The sequence below is a fragment of the Engystomops pustulosus genome, chromosome 3 (genome assembly GCF_040894005.1).
Source record: "Engystomops pustulosus chromosome 3, aEngPut4.maternal, whole genome shotgun sequence".
NCBI classification, from domain to species: domain Eukaryota; kingdom Metazoa; phylum Chordata; class Amphibia; order Anura; family Leptodactylidae; genus Engystomops; species Engystomops pustulosus.
Genome location: NC_092413.1, coordinates 189,660,672 through 189,683,242, shown reverse-complemented (window position 1 = coordinate 189,683,242; position 22,571 = coordinate 189,660,672). Strand labels below are relative to the sequence as shown.

Here is a 22,571-nt window from a genome sequence, read left to right as displayed (position 1 = left end):
CAGAGATACAGTATATAAGGTATGCTGGGGGTAATAGTCCCTCCAGAGATACAGTATATAAGGTATGCTGGGGGTAATAGTCCCTCCAGAGATACAGTATATAAGGCATGCTGGGGGTAACAGTCCTTCCAGAGATACAGTATATAAGGCATGCTGGGGGTAATAGTCCTTCCAAAAACACAGTATATAAGGTATGTTGGGGGTAATAGTCCCTCCAGATATACAGTATATAAGGTATGTTGGGGGTAATAGTCCTTCCAGAGATACAGTATATAATGTATTCTGGGGGTAATAGTCCTTCCAAAAACACAGTATATAAGGCATGCTGGGGGTAATAGTCCTTCCAGAGATACAGTATATAAGGCATGCTGGGGGTAATAGTCCCTCCTGAGATACAGTATATAAGGTATGCTGGGGGTAATAGTCCTTCCAGAAACACAGTATATAAGGCATGCTGGGGGTAATAGTCCCTCCTGAGATACAGTATATAAGGCATGCTGGGGGTAATAGTCCTTCCAGAAACACAGTATATAAGGTATGCTGGGGGTAATAGTCCTTCCAGAGATACAGTATATAAGGCATGCTGGAGGTAATAGTCCTTCCAGTGATACAGTATATAAGGCATGCTGGGGGTAATAGTCCTTCCAGAGATACAGTATATAAGGCATGCTGGGGGTAATAGTCCTCGCAGAAACACAGTATATAAGGCATGCTGGGGGTAATAGTCCTTCCAGAGATACAGTATATAAGGCATGCTGGGGGTAATAGTCCATCTAGACTAGAGATATAGTATATAAGGCATGCTGGGGGTAATAGTCCTTCCAGAGATACAGTATATAAGGTATGCTGGGGGTAATAATCCTTCCAGAGATACAGTATATAAGGCATGCTGGGGGTAATAGTCCCTCCAGAGATACAGTATATAAGGTATGCTGGGGGTAATAGTCCTTCCAGAGATACAGTATATAAGGTATGCTGGGGGTAATAGTCCTTCCAAAAACACAGTATATAAGGTATGCTGGGGGTAATAGTCCTTCAAGAGATACAGTATATAAGGCATGCTGGGGGTAATAGTCCTTCCAGAGATATAGTACATAAAGCATGCTGGGGGTAATAGTCCTTCCAGTGATACAGTATATAAGGCATGCTGGGGGTAATAGTCCTTCCAGTGATACAGTATATAAGGCATGCTGGGGGTAATAGTCCTTCCAGTGATACAGTATATAAGGTATGCTGGGGGTAATAGTCCTTCCAGAGATACAGTATATAAGGTATGTTGGGGGTAATAGTCCTTCCAGAGATACAGTATATAAGGCATGCTGGGGGTAATAGTCCTTCCAGAGATACAGTATATAAGGCATGCTGGGGGTAATAGTCCTTCCAGAAACACAGTATATAAGGCATGCTGGGGGTAATAGTCCCTCCCGAGATACAGTATATAAGGCATGCTGGGGGTAATAGTCCTTCCAAAAACACAGTATATAAGGTATGTTGGGGGTAATAGTCCTTCCAGAGATACAGTATATAAGGCATGCTGGGGGTAATAGTCCCTCCAGAGATACAGTAAATAAGGCATGCTGGGGGTAATAGTCCTTCCAGAGATACAGTATATAAGGCATGCTGGGGGTAATAGTCCTCGCAGAAACACAGTATATAAGGCATGCTGGGGGTAATAGTCCTTCCAGAGATACAGTATATAAGGCATGCTGGGGGTAATAGTCCTTCTAGAGATACAGTATATAAGGCATGCTGGGGGTAATAGTCCTTCCAGAGATACAGTGTATAAGGCATGCTGGGGGTAATAGTCCTTCCAGATATACAGTATATAAGGCATGCTGGGGGTAATAGTCCCTCCAGAGATACAGTATATAATGTATGCTGGGGGTAATAGTCCTTCCAGATATACAGTATATAAGGCATGCTGGGGGTAACAGTCCCTCCAGAGATACAGTATATAAGGCATGCTGGGGGTAATAGCCCTTCCAGAGATACAGTATATAAGGCATGCAGGGGGTAATAGTCCTTCCAGATTTACAGTATATAAGGCATGCTGGGGGTAATAGTCCCTCCAGAGATACAGTATATAAGGCATGCTGGGGGCAATAGTCCCTCCAGAGATACAGTATATAAGGCATGCTGGGGGTAATAGTCCCTCCAGAGATACAGTATATAAGGCATGCTGGGGGTAATAGTCTTTCTAGAGATATAGTACATACGGTATGCTAGGGGAAATAGTCCTTCCAGAGATACAGTATATAAGGCATGCTGGGGGTAATAGTCCTTCCAGAGATACAGTATATAAGGCATGCTGGGGGTAATAGTCCATCTAGACTAGAGATATAGTATATAAGGCATGCTGGGGGTAATAGTCCTTCCAGAGATACAGTATATAAGGTATGCTGGGGGTAATAATCCTTCCAGAGATACAGTATATAAGGCATGCTGGGGGTAATAGTCCCTCCAGAGATACAGTATATAAGGTATGCTGGGGGTAATAGTCCTTCCAGAGATACAGTATATAAGGTATGCTGGGGGTAATAGTCCTTCAAGAGATACAGTATATAAGGCATGCTGGGGGTAATAGTCCTTCCAGAGATATAGTACATAAAGCATGCTGGGGGTAATAGTCCTTCCAGTGATACAGTATATAAGGCATGCTGGGGGTAATAGTCCTTCCAGTGATACAGTATATAAGGCATGCTGGGGGTAATAGTCCTTCCAGTGATACAGTATATAAGGTATGCTGGGGTAATAGTCCTTCCAGAGATACAGTATATAAGGTATGTTGGGGGTAATAGTCCTTCCAGAGATACAGTATATAAGGCATGCTGGGGGTAATAGTCCTTCCAGAGATACAGTATATAAGGCATGCTGGGGGTAATAGTCCTTCCAGAAACACAGTATATAAGGCATGCTGGGGGTAATAGTCCTTCCAGAGATACAGTATATAAGGCATGCTGGGGGTAATAGTCCTTCCAAAAACACAGTATATAAGGTATGTTGGGGGTAATAGTCCTTCCAGAGATACAGTATATAAGGCATGCTGGGGGTAATAGTCCCTCCAGAGATACAGTAAATAAGGCATGCTGGGGGTAATAGTCCTTCCAGAGATACAGTATATAAGGCATGCTGGGGGTAATAGTCCTCGCAGAAACACAGTATATAAGGCATGCTGGGGGTAATAGTCCTTCCAGAGATACAGTATATAAGGCATGCTGGGGGTAATAGTCCTTCTAGAGATACAGTATATAAGGCATGCTGGGGGTAATAGTCCTTCCAGAGATACAGTGTATAAGGCATGCTGGGGGTAACAGTCCCTCCAGAGATACAGTATATAAGGCATGCTGGGGGTAATAGTCCTTCCAGATATACAGTATATAAGGCATGCTGGGGGTAATAGTCCCTCCAGAGATACAGTATATAATGTATGCTGGGGGTAATAGTCCTTCCAGATATACAGTATATAAGGCATGCTGGGGGTAACAGTCCCTCCAGAGATACAGTATATAAGGTATGCTGGGGGTAATAGCCCTTCCAGAGATACAGTATATAAGGCATGCAGGGGGTAATAGTCCTTCCAGATTTACAGTATATAAGGCATGCTGGGGGTAATAGTCCCTCCAGAGATACAGTATATAAGGCATGCTGGGGGCAATAGTCCCTCCAGAGATACAGTATATAAGGCATGCTGGGGGTAATAGTCCCTCCAGAGATACAGTATATAAGGCATGCTGGGGGTAATAGTCTTTCTAGAGATACAGTATATAAGGCATGCTGGGGGTAATAGTCCTTCTAGAGATACGGTGTATAAGGTATGCTGGGGGTAATAGTCCTTCCAGAGATACAGTATATAAGGTATGCTGGGGGTAATAGTCCTTCCAGAGATACAGTATATAAGGTATGCTGGGGGTAATAGTCCTTCCAGAGATACAGTATATAAGGTATGCTGGGGGTAATGGTCCTTCCAGAGATACAGTATATAAGACATGCTGGGGGTAATAGTCCTTCCAGAAACACAGTATATAAGGCATGCTGGGGGTAATAGTCCTTCCAGAGATACAGTATATAAGGTATGCTGGGGGTAATAGTCCTTCCAGAGATACAGTATATAAGACATGCTGGGGGTAATAGTCCTTCCAGAGATACAGTATATAAGGTATGCTGGGGGTAATAGTCCTTCCAGAGATACAGTATATAAGACATGCTGGGGGTAATAGTCCTTCCAGAGATATAGTATATAAGGCATGCTGGGGGTAATAGTCCCTCCTGAGATACAGTATATAAGGCATGCTGGGGGTAATAGTCCTTCCAGAAACACAGTATATAAGGTATGTTGGGGGTAATAGTCCTTCCAGAGATACAGTATATAAGGCATGCTGGGGGTAATAGTCCTTCCAGAGATACAGTATATAAGGCATGCTGGGGGTAATAATCCTTCCAAAAACACAGTATATAAGGTATGTTGGGGGTAATAGTCCTTCCAGAGATACAGTATATAATGTATGCTGGGGGTAATAGTCCTTCCAGAAACACAGTATATAAGGCATGCTGGGGGTAATAGTCCTTCCAGAAACACAGTATATAAGGTATGCTGGGGGTAATAGTCCTTCCAGAAACACAGTATATAAGGTATGCTGGGGGTAATAGTCCTTCCAGAGATACAGTATATAAGGTATGCTGGGGGTAATAGTCCTTCCAGAGATACAGTATATAAGGCATGCTGGGGGTAATAATCCTTCCAAAAACACAGTATATAAGGTATGTTGGGGGTAATAGTCCTTCCAGAGATACAGTATATAATGTATGCTGGGGGTAATAGTCCTTCCAGAAACACAGTATATAAGGCATGCTGGGGGTAATAGTCCTTCCAGAAACACAGTATATAAGGTATGCTGGGGGTAATAGTCCTTCCAGAAACACAGTATATAAGGTATGCTGGGGGTAATAGTCCTTCCTGAGATACAGTATATAAGGCATGCTGGGGGTAATAATCCTTCCAGAGATACAGTATATAAGGCATGCTGGGGGTAATAGTCCTTCCAGAAACACAGTATATAAGGCATGCTGGGGGTAATAGTCCCTCCTGAGATACAGTATATAATGTATGCTGGGGGTAATAGTCCTTCCAGATATACAGTATATAAGGCATGCTGGGGGTAACAGTCCCTCCAGAGATACAGTATATAAGGTATGCTGGGGGTAATAGCCCTTCCAGAGATACAGTATATAAGGCATGCAGGGGGTAATAGTCCTTCCAGATTTACAGTATATAAGGCATGCTGGGGGTAATAGTCCCTCCAGAGATACAGTATATAAGGCATGCTGGGGGCAATAGTCCCTCCAGAGATACAGTATATAAGGCATGCTGGGGGTAATAGTCCCTCCAGAGATACAGTATATAAGGCATGCTGGGGGTAATAGTCTTTCTAGAGATACAGTATATAAGGCATGCTGGGGGTAATAGTCCTTCTAGAGATACGGTGTATAAGGTATGCTGGGGGTAATAGTCCTTCCAGAGATACAGTATATAAGGTATGCTGGGGGTAATAGTCCTTCCAGAGATACAGTATATAAGGTATGCTGGGGGTAATAGTCCTTCCAGAGATACAGTATATAAGGTATGCTGGGGGTAATGGTCCTTCCAGAGATACAGTATATAAGACATGCTGGGGGTAATAGTCCTTCCAGAAACACAGTATATAAGGCATGCTGGGGGTAATAGTCCTTCCAGAGATACAGTATATAAGGTATGCTGGGGGTAATAGTCCTTCCAGAGATACAGTATATAAGACATGCTGGGGGTAATAGTCCTTCCAGAGATACAGTATATAAGGTATGCTGGGGGTAATAGTCCTTCCAGAGATACAGTATATAAGACATGCTGGGGGTAATAGTCCTTCCAGAGATATAGTATATAAGGCATGCTGGGGGTAATAGTCCCTCCTGAGATACAGTATATAAGGCATGCTGGGGGTAATAGTCCTTCCAGAAACACAGTATATAAGGTATGTTGGGGGTAATAGTCCTTCCAGAGATACAGTATATAAGGCATGCTGGGGGTAATAGTCCTTCCAGAGATACAGTATATAAGGCATGCTGGGGGTAATAATCCTTCCAAAAACACAGTATATAAGGTATGTTGGGGGTAATAGTCCTTCCAGAGATACAGTATATAATGTATGCTGGGGGTAATAGTCCTTCCAGAAACACAGTATATAAGGCATGCTGGGGGTAATAGTCCTTCCAGAAACACAGTATATAAGGTATGCTGGGGGTAATAGTCCTTCCAGAAACACAGTATATAAGGTATGCTGGGGGTAATAGTCCTTCCAGAGATACAGTATATAAGGTATGCTGGGGGTAATAGTCCTTCCAGAGATACAGTATATAAGGCATGCTGGGGGTAATAATCCTTCCAAAAACACAGTATATAAGGTATGTTGGGGGTAATAGTCCTTCCAGAGATACAGTATATAATGTATGCTGGGGGTAATAGTCCTTCCAGAAACACAGTATATAAGGCATGCTGGGGGTAATAGTCCTTCCAGAAACACAGTATATAAGGTATGCTGGGGGTAATAGTCCTTCCAGAAACACAGTATATAAGGTATGCTGGGGGTAATAGTCCTTCCTGAGATACAGTATATAAGGCATGCTGGGGGTAATAATCCTTCCAGAGATACAGTATATAAGGCATGCTGGGGGTAATAGTCCTTCCAGAAACACAGTATATAAGGCATGCTGGGGGTAATAGTCCCTCCTGAGATACAGTATATAATGTATGCTGGGGGTAATAGTCCTTCCAAATATACAGTATATAAGGCATGCTGGGGGTAATAGTCCCTCCAGAGATACAGTATATAAGGTATGCTGGGGGTAATAGTCCTTCCAGAGATACAGTATATAAGGCATGCTGGGGGTAATAGTCCTTCCAGAGATACAGTATATAAGGTATGCTGGGGGTAATAGTCCCTCCTGAAATACAGTATATAAGGCATGCTGGGGGTAATAGTCCCTCCAGAGATACAGTATATAAGGTATGCTGGGGGTAATAGTCCTTCCAGAGATACAGTATATAAGGCATGCTGGGGGTAATAGTCCCTCCAGAGATACAGTATACAAGGTATGCTGGGGGTAATAGTCCTTCCAAAAACACAGTATATAAGGTATGCTGGGGGTAATAGTCCTTCCAGAGATACAGTATATAAGGTATGCTGGGGGTAATAGTCCTTCCAGAGATACAAAGTATAAGGCATGCTGGGGGTAATAGTCCTTCCAGAGATACAGTATATAAGGTATGCTGGGGGTAATAGTCCCTCCAGAGATACAGTATATAAGGCATGCTGGGGGTAATAGTCCCTCCAGAGATACAGTATATAAGGCATGCTGGGGGTAACAGTCCTTCCAGAGATACAGTATATAAGGTATGCTGGGGGTAATAGTCCTTCCAGAGATACAGTATATAAGGCATGCTGGGGGTAATAGTCCCTCCAGAGATACAGTATATAAGGCATGCTGGGGGTAACAGTCCTTCCAGAGATACAGTATATAAGGCATGCTGGGGGTAATAGTCCTTCCAAAAACACAGTATATAAGGTATGTTGGGGGTAATAGTCCCTCCAGATATACAGTATATAAGGTATGTTGGGGGTAATAGTCCTTCCAGAGATACAGTATATAATGTATTCTGGGGGTAATAGTCCTTCCAAAAACACAGTATATAAGGCATGCTGGGGGTAATAGTCCCTCCTGAGATACAGTATATAAGGCATGCTGGGGGTAATAGTCCTTCCAGAAACACAGTATATAAGGTATGCTGGGGGTAATAGTCCTTCCAGAGATACAGTATATAAGGCATGCTGGGGGTAATAGTCCTTCCAGTGATACAGTATATAAGGCATGCTGGGGGTAATAGTCCTTCCAGAGATACAGTATTTAAGGTATGCTGGGGGTAATAGTCCTTCCAGATATACAGTATATAAGGCATGCTGGGGGTAATAGTCCCTCCTGAGATACAGTATATAAGGTATGCTGGGGGTAATAGTCCTTCCAGAAACACAGTATATAAGGCATGCTGGGGGTAATAGTCCCTCCTGAGATACAGTATATAAGGCATGCTGGGGGTAATAGTCCTTCCAGAAACACAGTATATAAGGTATGCTGGGGGTAATAGTCCTTCCAGAGATACAGTATATAAGGCATGCTGGGGGTAATAGTCCTTCCAGTGATACAGTATATAAGGCATGCTGGGGGTAATAGTCCTTCCAGAGATACAGTATTTAAGGTATGCTGGGGGTAATAGTCCTTCCAGATATACAGTATATAAGGCATGCTGGGGGTAATAGTCCCTCCTGAGATACAGTATATAAGGTATGCTGGGGGTAATAGTCCTTCCAGAAACACAGTATATAAGGCATGCTGGGGGTAATAGTCCCTCCTGAGATACAGTATATAAGGCATGCTGGGGGTAATAGTCCTTCCAGAAACACAGTATATAAGGTATGCTGGGGGTAATAGTCCTTCCAGAGATACAGTATATAAGGCATGCTGGGGGTAATAGTCCTTCCAGTGATACAGTATATAAGGCATGCTGGGGGTAATAGTCCTTCCAGAGATACAGTATTTAAGGTATGCTGGGGGTAATAGTCCTTCCAGATATACAGTATATAAGGCATGCTGGGGGTAATAGTCCTTCCAGAGATACAGTATATAAGGCATGCTGGGGGTAATAGTCCTTCCAGTGATACAGTACATAAGGCATGCTGGGGGTAATAGTCCTTCCAGAGATACAGTATATAAGGCATGCTGGGGGTAATAGTTCTTCCAGAGATACAGTATATAAGGGATGCTGGGGGTAATAGTCCTTCTAGAGATACAGTATATAAGGGATGCTGGGGGTAATAGTCCTTCCAGAGATACAGTATATAAGGCATGCTGGGGGTAATAGTCCTTCCAGAGATACAGTATATAAGTCATGCTGGTGGTAATAGTCCTTCCAGAGATACAGTATATAATGTATGCTGGGCGTAATAGTCCCTCCGGAGATACAGTATATAAGGGATGCTGGGGGTAATAGTCCTTCCAGAGATACAGTAAGAGGGTTTCTTGTAATACACAGTATTTCTCACTCCTGCCTTCTGTCTGTTCATACAGTAGAGTAGACGATACGCCGCACATACCTGACTCCTCTCCCTCTGCCGGTGATCTCCCGGTAATATCTTCGCCGTTCAAAATACTGGAACTGCTTTCAAAACAATCCAGCAAGTGTCCGCGAATGCCGCCATTTTGCTGGCGACCAGAACCTAGCGATATCTATGTGTGTATTGCGGTCAAAATGGCGCCCGCTGGGGAGCGCGCCCGGGGGATGTACAGGACGCTCTAGTGGTGGGACTGAGGATGGCGCGCTAAAAAGGGGGAGTGGCGAAGAGTATATGCTGTACAATATAGGGAATGTTGGAAACGGAGAGTATAAGGGGAGACAAGTTATATAACTGAAGAAACAGTGGGGGATTGGCTAGTGGTTTAGGTGGAGGGCAGAGTGTAATGAGTGGTCACAAGAGCTTACCATCTATGCCATGCTGTTTGTGTTTAGTACAGAAATATATTACACATAATGTGCTGGAGCCATGTGCAGGACCTTCTACCTGTGTGAAAAAGACAAAAAAAATAAACGGATTATTGACTTTTCACTGTAAAGAATAAAAAAGAAAGTCGTCATTTCCACAAAATAAAATAAATTTGTGGGTTTTTATTTAAAGGACATGTAACACAAGATAACCGGAGGCCGAGTGTCCTAAATACACTTACTGAATCATCCCCCTCCTGTAGAGCAGTGATTTTCAACCTGTGTGCCGCGGCACACTAGTGTGCCGCGACACAAGGTTGAGTGTGCCGCGGGGGAAAGTTGCCCGAACTAGGCTGCCCCGGTGTCGAGCTGCCGCCGCGCACCCGTATTTCTGCCCCATACTTACCTTCAAGTCCCACGTCGGCGATCCGCCCGTCTTCTGTAGCTCCTGTACCGCGCGGCCCATGTCACGTGACTGACGCGACCTGACGTCAGGTAGCGTAAGTCACGTGACCAGAGGCGCGCGGTGCAGGAGCTACAGAAGGTGAGCGGATCGCCATTAGGAGTGAAGGAGACGTCAAGAAGACATCAAGGGTAAGTATATAGGGTTATTATTTGTATAAGGAAGGTAGCTAGGGTTTTTTTTTTTTATTAGTAAAGGTAGGCTGGGGCTTTTTATTTGTTAAGGGGGGGCCTCTAGGGCCTTTTAATTAGTAAAGGGGGGCCTCTAGGGCCTTTTAATTAGTAAAGGGGGGGCTCTAGGGCCTTTTAATTAGTAAAGGGGGGCTCTAGGGCCTTTTAAATAGTAAAGGGGGGCCTCTAGGGCCTATTAATTTGTAATGGGAGACCGCTAGGGCCTTTTTATTAGTAAAGGGAGGCTGCTAGGGGCTCTTGATTAGTAAAGGGAGGCCGCCAGGGGCTTTTTATTAGTAAAGGGAGGCATCTAGGGGCTTTTTATTAGTAAAGGGAGGCCGCCAGGGGCTTTTTATTAGTAAAGGGAGGCAGCTAGGGCCTTTTTATTAGTAAAGGGAGGCTGCTAGGGCCTTTTTATTAGTAAAGGGAGGCAGCTAGGGGCTTTTTATTAGTAAAGGGAGGCCGCTAGGGTCTTTTTATTAGTAAAGGGAGGCAGCTAGGGGCTTTTTATTAGTAAAGGGAGGCAGCTAGGGCCTTTTTATTAGTAAAGGGAGGCAGCCAGGGGCTTTTTATTAGTAAAGGGAGGCAGCTAGGGCCTTTTTATTAGTAAAGGGAGGCAGCTAGGGGCTTTTTATTAGTAAAGGGAGGCAGCTAGGGCCTTTTTATTAGTAAAGGGAGGCAGCCAGGGGCTTTTTATTAGTAAAGGGAGGCAGCCAGGGGCTTTTTATTAGTAAAGGGAGGCAGCTAGGGCCTTTTTATTAGTAAAGGGAGGCCTTTTATGACTGTTTTAGTGTCATTTTGTGCTATTTTGGTTGGTGGTGTGCCCCAGGATTTTCTGGTAAAGGGAGGCCGCTAGGGGTTTTTTATTAGTAAAGGGAGGCATCTAGGGGCTTTTTATTAGTAAAGGGAGGCATCTAGGGGCTTTTTATTAGTAAAGGGAGGCATCTAGGGGCTTTTTATTAGTAAAGGGAGGCAGCTAGGGGCTTTTTATTAGTAAAGGGAGGCATCTAGGGCCTTTTTATTAGTAAAGGGAGGCCGCCAGGGGCTTTTTATTAGTAAAGGGAGGCAGCCAGGGGCTTTTTATTAGTAAAGGGAGGCAGCTAGGGCCTTTTTATTAGTAAAGGGAGGCAGCTAGGGCCTTTTTATTAGTAAAGGGAGGCCTTTTATGACTGTTTTAGTGTCATTTTGTGCTATTTTGGTTGGTGGTGTGCCCCAGGATTTTCTAAGTATAAAAAGTGTGCCGCGGCTCAAAAAAGGTTGAAAATCACTGGTATAAAGAACCTAGCCAGCGTTCACATGGAGAGGACTGATGACGGATCTACAGATCTGAAACACATAACCCATCATTTTTATTTTTCATAAATATCATAATATCATAAATTCCATATCATTAGCAAAAACTCCTCTTGTTTTTTATCTACAGTATATATATTTTATTTTTTAACAAAAATCATTTAATCTGCCCTCATCTAGGAGGGCAGAAGAGCCTATTCAGACAGTCAGGTGGCTGTGTCATAATATACAAGACATACTATATTTGGGTATATTTGCAGGGCAACCACTTGTCTGCCTATGGAGGGAGGAGGGGTGAGGAGCCCTCACCCGTCCCACCTCCTCCTCCCAGTCCTGTGCTCGGTCAGGATCCTGTCCGGGGCAACCAAATGGCTGTCTGAATGTACCCTAACACTTCTATATTCACTGGGAAGGAGCCTTTTCAAAATAGTGGTATAATTGTGTTCTTGCTATAGAAAAAAAATTGTCTTATTGTAGGGACCCATCTGAATGAGGTCGCCGTGAAGTGGTAGATGGGTTCACACAATTCCAGCAAATTGTGTGCAAGGAACCTCTGGATTCTAAGATTAAAGGGGTGTTCTGGCTTGTGTTTGTCCATTATGGGAAATTTATAAATGGATATTCATCGACATTAACCAGTTTTAGGGCAAAACTTTAGATTTTGTTTTGTGTGTGTTATATTGACTGCTTAACATATTTTCAAAAAAGTGAAAGCAGCTTTCTAGTAACAGGTAGCAACTGTCACGGGTGCCCCTGCAATCCCCATCTTGGATCACAGGCGCACCCTTGTCCCTCTCCGCGTTCCCGGTCCTGTCACGGCTGCTCGATGCGCACGTCCCTGCTCCTTAGGGCGGTCGCGCCGGCACTTGCAGATTTAAAGGACCAGCACACCGCTGATTGGCGCTGGCCAGTTCCCGGGATTCCATTCAACCAGCTTCTCCCAGCAGCCCCTGCCGGATCTTCATGCTATTGCCGATGAGAAAGCCGTTCCCTGTGCCTCGTGCTTGTGTTTTGATTTCAATAAGCCCGCTTTGTGGCAAGCTCTGGTGAAGACCGGGTGCCACTTAGATTCCGGTCCCAGGTGTTGGCTTGTGTCATCATCCGTGGTGGTCCAGGGGGTTCACTAACCCCGAGCCTTGACAGCAACATTGGCTTAATTTATTACAAGGAGCACAAAGGCATTGATGAATGCTCTCCATTACCAACACTATCAAGACCTATATTATATTTTTTTGAAAACTTTAGAACAAAGAAAACAAATCAAATCTGTGTCTTGTACGAATAAATACAATATAAGGGGGATTTAGGTATAGACAGATAAAGTGTGCACCTATAGATACTATAAGTCCTTCTTAACAAACATCCATCAATGAGAACAACCCATCAGTGGTAAGAAAAATTAGTATTTTCTGTAAATGTCTTGCGGTAAGAGTTAATGGGGGACATTTATCATTTACCAACGCATGGTGAAGATCCCGCCCCTCTGGATACATTAGAAGACTTGAGTGTCTCTGAAGGGCGAGCTGTGTAGGGTACAATTGTAAATGTGTTCTACTATGCAGCAACTGTTTGGCATGAACGATCGCTGGATGTAGCGAATGCACAGATGCGAGGCAGGAAAATCCGCATTAGACCACTCCGTCTCACCCCCACTGCATGGAGACGGTGTAATGGGGTTGATAACAGAAATGCCCGATGTTTGGCTCGGCTTTGCAATTATTTCAGGGCTTGTACACCATAAAAATGACCTACAAGTCTTGATGAATGTCCACCATTGTCTCTGCTACTGGTGATTCTATCTTATGCTTGTGTCTTTGTCTGTGAACTGCTATGTAAAGTAATTTCTTGCTGGGATAAAGTTGTGTAGTTTAGCAAGTGGTGCAACATTTTGCCGTCTGTGTCGCAGAATTAAAGGACATCTACCACCAGATTAATGGTGGTAGAGTGTCCTGAATAGGCTGCTCGTTATGTCTAGGGGATGGGGGACTGTGTTTTACATCACTAACATCGCTAACATCCGCGGTCACTCATTCCACAGATCGCGGGTGGTAACCTCTTCTTTGCCGCAAAGTCACCGGCGGCACTGAAAGCATGGCGGCGCATGGGCGCCGACATTTTTCTTCCGATCGTCACTCTCCTGAACGTCAGTGGGGGGCGGCAATCGGTTGCCATGACAGCCTCGGGTCTTAGTGAGACCCGAGGCTGAATGGCTTCTGCCTATTCATTACAATGAGCCAGTGCCTCATTGTAATGTATAGTGTGCAGAAATGACATATACTGCAATACAGTAGTATTGCAGTATATGGTAGGAACATTCAGACTATCTAGGGTTAATGTACCCTAGATGGCCTAAGAAATAGTGAAAAAAAGGAAAAAAAATATTAAAAAATGTAAAAAAATTAATAAAATATTAAAAATTCAAATCACCCCCTTTCCCAAGAACTGATATAAAACATAATACAGTAAAAATCACAAACACATTAGATATCATCGCGTCCCAAAATGCCCATTCTATAAAAATATTAAATCGGCTATTGATGGCGGTGACATACGAGACGGGAAATGGCGCCCAAATGTCCGAAACGCGACTTTTACACCTTTTTACATGACATAAAAATTGTCATTAAAAGTGATCAAAATGTCACCAAGTCCTCAAAATGGTAGCAATGAAAACTTCAGCTCATTTTGCAAAAATTACACATCCCCCAGCTGTGTACACCAAAGTCTGAAAAAGTTATTAGCGTCAGAAGATGGCAAATTTTTTTTTTCCTTTTTCGTACACATTAGTTTAAAACGCAATAAAACCTGTATAAATTTGGTATCACCACGATCGTACCGAACCAAAGACTAAAGCTGAGGTGTTATTTGGAGCGCAGAGTGAAAGTCGTAAAAACTGAGCCCACAAGAACGTGACGCACATGCAGGTTTTTTTTTTTCAATTTTTCCACATTTGAAATTTTTTTCCTGCTTCCCAGTACACGGCATGTTATAATAAATAACATCATGGGAAAGTAAAATTTGTTACACACAAAATAAGCCCTCACACAGGTCTGTACACGTAAAAATTAAAAAGTTATGGATTTTTGAAGGTGGAGAGTGAGAAATGAGCGAAAATACCCTGCATCCTTAATGGGTTAAAGATGTCAGAAAACTTGTAAAACACAGTCCCTCATCCTCTACAGCAGTGATTTTCAACCTTTTTTGAGCCGCGGCACACTTTTTATACTTAGAAAATCCTGGGGCACACCACCAACCAAAATAGCACAAAATGACACTAAAACAGTCATAAAAGGCCTCCCTTTACTAATAAAAAGGCCCTAGCTGCCTCCCTTTACTAATAAAAAGGCCCTAGCTGCCTCCCTTTACTAATAAAAAGCCCCTGGCGGCCTCCCTTTACTAATAAAAAGCCCCTGGCGGCCTCCCTTTACTAATAAAAAGCCCCTGGCTGCCTCCCTTTACTAATAAAAAGCCCCTGGCTGCCTCCCTTTACTAATAAAAAGCCCCTGGCGGCCTCCCTTTACTAATAAAAAGGCCCTAGCTGCCTCCCTTTACTAATAAAAAGCCCCTGGCTGCCTCCCTTTACTAATAAAAAGCCCCTGGCGGCCTCCCTTTACTAATAAAAAGGCCCTAGATGCCTCCCTTTACTAATAAAAAGCCCCTGGCTGCCTCCCTTTACTAATAAAAAGCCCCTGGCGGCCTCCCTTTACTAATAAAAAGGCCCTAGATGCCTCCCTTTACTAATAAAAAGCCCCTAGATGCCTCCCTTTACTAATAAAAAGCCCCTAGCTGCCTCCCTTTACTAATAAAAAGCCCCTAGATGCCTCCCTTTACTAATAAAAAGCCCCTAGATGCCTCCCTTTACTAATAAAAAGCCCCTAGCGGCCTCCCTTTACTAATAAAAAGCCCCTGGCTGCCTCCCTTTACTAATAAAAAGACCCTAGCTGCCTCCCTTTACTAATAAAAAGCCCCTGGCGGCCTCCCTTTACTAATAAAAAGGCCCTAGCGGCCTCCCTTTACTAATAAAAAGCCCCTAGCTGCCTCCCTTTACTAATAAAAAGGCCCTAGCAGCCTCCCTTTACTAATAAAAAGGCCCTAGCTGCCTCCCTTTACTAATAAAAAGCCCCTGGCGGCCTCCCTTTACTAATAAAAAGGCCCTAGCAGCCTCCCTTTACTAATAAAAAGGCCCTAGCTGCCTCCCTTTACTAATAAAAAGCCCCTGGCTGCCTCCCTTTACTAATAAAAAGCCCCTAGATGCCTCCCTTTACTAATAAAAAGCCCCTGGCGGCCTCCCTTTACTAATCAAGAGCCCCTAGCAGCCTCCCTTTACTAATAAAAAGGCCCTAGCGGTCTCCCATTACAAATTAATAGGCCCTAGAGGCCCCCCTTTACTATTTAAAAGGCCCTAGAGCCCCCCTTTACTAATTAAAAGGCCCTAGAGCCCCCCCTTTACTAATTAAAAGGCCCTAGAGGCCCCCCTTTACTAATTAAAAGGCCCTAGAGGCCCCCCTTTACTAATAAAAAGCCCCAGCCTACCTTTACTAATAAAAAAAAAAACCCTAGCTACCTTCCTTATACAAATAATAACCCTATATACTTACCCTTGATGTCTTCTTCCGCGTACCTTCACTCCTAATGGCGATCCGCTCACCTTCTGTAGCTCCTGCACCGCGCGCCTCTGGTCACGTGACTTACGCGACCTGACGTCAGGTCGCGTCAGTCACGTGACATGGGCCGCGCGGTACAGGAGCTACAGAAGACGGCGGATCGGCGACGTGGGACTTGGAGGTAAGTATGGGGCAGAAATACGGGTGCGCGGCGGCAGCTCGACACCGGGGCAGCCTAGTTCGGGCAACTTTCCCCCGCGGCACACTCAACCTTGTGTCGCGGCACACTAGTGTGCCGCGGCACACAGGTTGAAAATCACTGCTTTATACCTTGTAAGGGGTATCAATAAACTTTATCAGTATAAAAGAATAGGAGCAGTAAACAATATGTGTTTGTCCATAAAGTGTTAACGGGAACCTGTCACCAGAACGCTGTTTTTAGGTTCTCCCACGTCCCCACAGTCAATACCAAGCATATCCAAAAAAAGTTTTCATCAGATATCTGGCTTGACAATAACTTTTATAAAACTTTACCTGGCCCCCTGCCTAGTGGTCCCATGGGCGTGGTCATCGTTTCTCAAAGTAAGTGCTCCCCTCCACAAACAGCTCGTCTTCCTTGATTTTGAATTAAAAAACCCTCCCACCTCCCTCCGCTACATTGCTTCTTGCTCCGCCTCTCTGCATACTCTTGCAGACCTGTTCATTCAACTCATTGAGCACAGGGTTTCGGCGGCTACGCAACTCCCTACGAAGTGTGCTTAACCCGGCATATGTGCAGATAGAGTGGAGACCGCCAGCGCTTCTCCACTCCTATCTGCGCATGTCCGCGATCTAATTCGGACAGCGCAAGCACTAGAATCGCTTGCTCGGTTTGCCAGAGTATGCAGGGAGGCGGAGGCATGAAGCAATGTAGCGGAGGGAGGTGGGAGATTTTTTAAATTCAAAATCGAGGAGGACGATCACGCCCAGGGGACGATTAGGCAGGGAGCCAGGTAAAGTTTTATAAAAGTTATTGTTTGAAAGAAACAAGCCAGAAATCTGATGAAAACTGTTTTCGGATATGCTTGGTATTGACGTAGGAGGACGTAGGAGAACCTAAAAACAGTGTTCTGGTGACAGGTTCCCTTCAACCCCTTAAGGACGCAGGGTTTTTTCGCTCATTTCTCGCTCTCCATAACTTTTTCATTTTACGTGTACAGACCTGTGTGAGGGCTTATTTTGTGCGTAACAAATTTTACTTTCCCGTAATGTTATTTATTTTAATATGCCATGTACTGCAAAGCTGAAAACAAATTCCAAATGTGGAATTGTGGGCTCAGTTTTTACGACTTTGGCTGTGCACTCAAAATAACACCTCAGCTTTATTCTTTGGTTCGGTGCATTCGCGGAGAAACCAAATTTATATATGTTTTATTGTGTTTTAATACATTGTCAAAAATTAAACGAATGTGTACAAAAAAGAAAAAAAACATTTTGCCATCTTCTGAAGCTAATAACTTTTTGGCGCACGGAGCTGTGTGAAGTGTAATTTTTTGCGAAATGAGCTGACCTTTACATTGCTACCGTTTTGAGGTCTGTGCGACATTTTGATCATTTTTTATTCCATTTTTTATGTGATGTAAAAAGATTTTGATAGATCGGGCATTTTGGGACGCGGCGATACCTAATGGGGGACATTTACATAAAGTGTCGGTGTCTGCATTGGCTTTGTTACCGACCTGCTCTCGGTAAGAAGACGCACATTTAATATTGTGGAGCTGTGCAGATTCATTTCTGGCGCCGAGACCATTTTCTGTCCCTGGGACCAAAATCTGTCCCGAGAACCAGAAATGTGTCCAGCAGTCAGAGAACAGGCAACAGTGCAATAGCACTGTTTTGTGTCCCTGCTAGACCAAATTTCTTTTGGTCTACTTTACGCCAGTTTACAGCGTCCAAAAATGGCTGTGACACATATTAATTGTGTCTGAGTTTCCACTCCGCCAAAGCCACGCCCCTTTTCAGAGAAGAGTCGGAGCAGACGGAAAAAGTCATTTTTTTCTGTCCCCGACAGCTAATAAATAGGTAGGAGAGCAGAATATGCGGTGAAAGCGCCACAAAACTGGCGGAAACACCATAGTAAATGTCCCCCAATGTGTTTGTGATTTTTACTGTTTATTATGTTTTATATCAGTTCTAGGGAAAGGGGGGTTATTTGAATTTTTAATATTTTATTAATTTTTTTTATTTTTTAAACTTTATTTTTTCTTTTTTTTTCCACTATTTCTTAGACCATCTAGGGTACATTAACCCTAGATGGTCAGATCGCTCCTACCATATACTGCAATACTTCTGTATTGCAATATATGGCATTTTTGCAGCTCATTCATTACAATGAGCCACAGGCTCATTGTAACAAATCTGCAGATGCCAGATAGCCTCGTGTCAAATGAAGACCCGAGGCTACTATGGCAACCAATCGATGACGTTCGGGGGCGCGGCGATCGGAATAAAGATGGTGGCGCCCCTGCGCTGCCGTCTTTTAAATGCCGGCGGCAACGAAAGTGTTAATAGCCGCGATCGGTGCAAGCACCGACTGCGGTTATTAGCGGTGGGGGCAGGCTCGGACTGGGGCACCGGAGGACCGGTGAATCCTCCGGTGGGCCCCCGATACCACTGCTACGGCAGGGGCCTTCATCCCCACCTGAGGCCCCTGCCAGTGACAGCATTGGTACTCGATGCGGCCATATGCGGCCGCTCGAGTACCATCACTGATGCAACTCAGCGGTCAATGGTGATGCCATTTACTTTAACCGGCGACCGCTGAGCACAGGCTGTGCATGCAGCCGGGAACTTTTCCCAGCGCACGTTGCACCCTGACCCCTGGTGCGCGGCAGCGGGGTGATGCACTCGCGCTGCCGCACGGCGTCTAGATACTGTCAGTCCCAGTCCAGAGGAGAGAAGAAAAGCGGAGGACGCGGGAGCACTGCTACAGGTGAGTGAGGTTTATTATTTTATTTTAACTATTCACACTCCGGTGGAGCAGTGTATGTGAGGACTAAAAATTAGAAGGGCGTCACTACTAGACTGAATATCTATAATAAGGGGGCCCATTGTACAGTAGGATTGTATATAGAATAGTAAAGGGTCACTACAGGACTAAATATTAAGGAGATGGGGGTGGCATTGCAGTACTTTACATTATAAGAGAAGCCATTACAGGACTGTTTACAATAAGGGGTCATTAAAGGAATATATATGTAAAGTATAGGTTTAGTAGTACTGTGATGTGCCCATCTATACAGGATAGGAGTAGTAGTACTGTGATGTGCCCATCTATACAGGATAGGAGTAGTAGTACTGTGCTGTATCCATACACACAGGATAGGAGTAGTAGTACTGTGCTGTGCCCATATATACAGGATAGGAAGCGTAGTACTGTTCTGTGCCTATATATACAGGATAGGAGTAGTAATACTGTGCTGTGCCCATATATACAGCAGAGGAGGAATAGTACTGTGCTGTGCCCATATATACAGGATAGGAGTAGTAGTACTGTGCTGTATCCATACACACAGAATAGGAGTAGTAGTACTGTGCTGTGCCCATATATACAGGATAGGAAGCGTAGTACTGTTCTGTGCCTATATATACAGGATAGGAGTAGTAATACTGTGCTGTGCCCATATATACAGCAGAGGAGGAATAGTACTGTGCTGTGCCCATATATACAGTATATTAGGAGTAGTACTGTGCTGTATCCATACACACAGGATAGGAGTAGTAGTACTGTGCTGTATCCATATATACAGGATAGGAGTAGTAGTCCTGTGCTGTGCCCATATATACAGTATATTAGGAGTAGTACTGTGCTGTATCCATACACACAGGATAGGAGTAGTAGTACTGTGCTGTGCCCATATATACAGGATAGGAGTAGTAGTATTGTGCTGTGCTCATATATATAGGATAGGAGTAGTAGTACTGTTCTCTACACATATATACAGGATAGGAGTAGTAGTACTGTGCTGTACCCATATATACAGGATAGGAGTAGTAGTACTGTGATGTGCCCATCTATACAGGATAGGAGTAGTAGTACTGTGCTGTATGCATACACACAGGATAGGAGTAGTAGTACTGTGCTGTGCCCATATATACAGAATAGGAGTAGTAGTACTGTGCTCATATATACTGGATAAGAGTAGTAGTACTGTGCTGTGCCCATATATACAGGATAGGAGTAGTAGTACTGTGCTGTGCCCATATATACAGGATAGGAGTAGTAGTACTGTGCTGTACCCATATATACAGGATAGGAGTAGTAGTACTGTGCTGTACCCATATATACAGGATAGGAGTAGTAGTACTGTGCTGTGACCATATATACAGGATAGGAGTAGTAGTACTGTGATGTGCCCATATATACAGGATAGGAGTAGTAGTACTTTGCTATGCCCATATATACAGGAGAGGAGTAGTAGTACTGTGCTGTGCCCATATATACAGGATAAGAGTAGTAGTACTGTTCTCTACCCATATATACAGGATAGGGGTAGTAGTACTGTGCTGTGCTCATATATACAGGATAGGAGTAGTAGTACTGTTCTCTACCCATATATACAGGATAGGGGTAGTAGTACTGTGCTGTACCCATATATACAGGATAGGAGTAGTAGTACTGTGCTGTACCCATATATACAGGATAGGAGGAGTAGTACTGTGCTGTACCCATATATACAGGATAGGAGTAGTAGTACTGTGATGTGCCCATATATACAGGATAGGAGTAATAGTACTGTGATGTGCCCATATATACAGGATAGGAGTAGTAGTACTTTGCTATGCCCATATATACAGGAGAGGAGTAGTAGTACTGTGCTGTGCCCATATATACAGGATAGGAGTAGTAGTACTGTGACCATATATACAGGATAGGAGTAGTAGTACTGTGCTGTGCTCATATATACAGGATAGGAGTAGTAGTATTGTGCTGTGCTCATATATACAGGATAGGAGTAGTAGTACTGTTCTCTACCCATATATACACAAAAGGAGTATAAAATTTATTAAAACCTTTATATAAAATATTTGATAAGAGGGGCACTAAATATAAGAGGAATAACTAGGGAGAGCATTATATAAAACATAATACGGTAAGTAGGAGCACTGTAAGACTTTGTAGTTAAAATGATTAATCAGAAATTATATGCTGTATAATGTAATAACTTATGGGAATGAATGATGTCCAATTTAAATTATTAGGTGTATAATGGCTATAGTGTATATTGTAATATACTGAAAAGTCACAATGTAATATTTGATTTCTGGAGAGGGCGCAATATGGTTTTGTTATGGGGGTATATTTGATATTTGTGGGGGGCACAATTTGGTCAGTTGTGATGGGTAAATATTATTTAGGATATATTTTATATTGTTATCCAGGTGACATTGTGCTGTAGTGACGGTGATATTTTTAGTTGCACAGTGTGGAGATGTGCCACACACAGATGAAGATATCTGGAGGAAAATTCTCCAGTGATGAGTAAAAACAAGGAGAAGTCGTTGTGCAGTTCAGCACCCAAAGGAGAAGACGTGTGACATGTGAGGTACTGAATCCCACTTCTGAGTCTGGTAACTGTAATTACTGACTATCTAGACGATTTCGATAATGTCAGTTGCTAGTCTTCTTTATGTGGTGCAGTGAGAATACGCAGGAGATGAAGGGTTATTGTTCGTTATTCTTATTGGTAAGTTAGTGCCACGCACTGACGCTTACATCCCTAATATTTTTGCCCTGGTATAAAATCACCAATGATGAAATAGTGCTGAAACACTGTGAATTAGGGAATATTTCTAGGTAGCGGCATGGTGGGCCCCCAGAATCAATTTCTCTGGTGGGCCCCAGGCACCCCAGTCCGACCCTGGGTGGGGGTTTGCTGCAATATGCAACAACCCACACCTTTGTATGAAGAGGACTCAGCCCGGGAGCCTTCTTCATACATTCCCTATACCTCTGCGCTTTAGAGCTATGGCGCAGAGCGTTAAGGGGTTAAAACTGACATGTATTTTAGGGTTGTCATCACTCTGATTGTAGAGACTTTGTAACAATTATAAATAAATAAACACTTAGATGTGGAAGGTGACTATAAATGGTTTTTTGTGGCCACTAGATGGCAGTATGTATTGTTAGATGCAGTAGATGTATTATGTGCTTACAATGGGGAATATTTACCAAAGGCTTTGCGCCAGTTAGACTTTTCCTTTTCTTTTCAGTGCAAACTGCTTGCACAGCTATTTAAGAAGCATCTGAGACACATTTCTGGTGCACGTGATACAATTGTGGCGCACCCTGCATTTTACGCAGGCAAACATATTTTTAGTGCATTTTGCACTATTATTGCTATTGCTCTCTAGATATAGAAGGAATAAGTAAGGTAGTAAAAACTTTATAAATTAAAGGGGAAAGGGGTATATTAATGTCAGAGTATGATGTATGA

The 22,571-nt window shown here is 43.5% G+C and overlaps 1 protein-coding gene across 2 annotated transcripts in view; it reads right to left on the bottom strand.

The window, feature by feature from the left end:
- The window catches only part of CEP63 (centrosomal protein 63), a 76,439-nt gene extending 67,114 nt beyond the window's left edge, over window positions 1–9,325 (bottom strand). Inside the window, exon 1 of one of the 2 annotated variants that reach the window (XM_072143432.1) lies at window positions 9,180–9,325. The gene's annotated coding sequence lies outside the window, so the exon portion shown is untranslated. Of the gene's footprint in view, window positions 1–9,178 lie in introns of both variants that reach the window. The other variant, XM_072143433.1, reaches the window with a different exon arrangement.
- Between the last annotated feature and the right edge of the window lie 13,246 nt (window positions 9,326–22,571).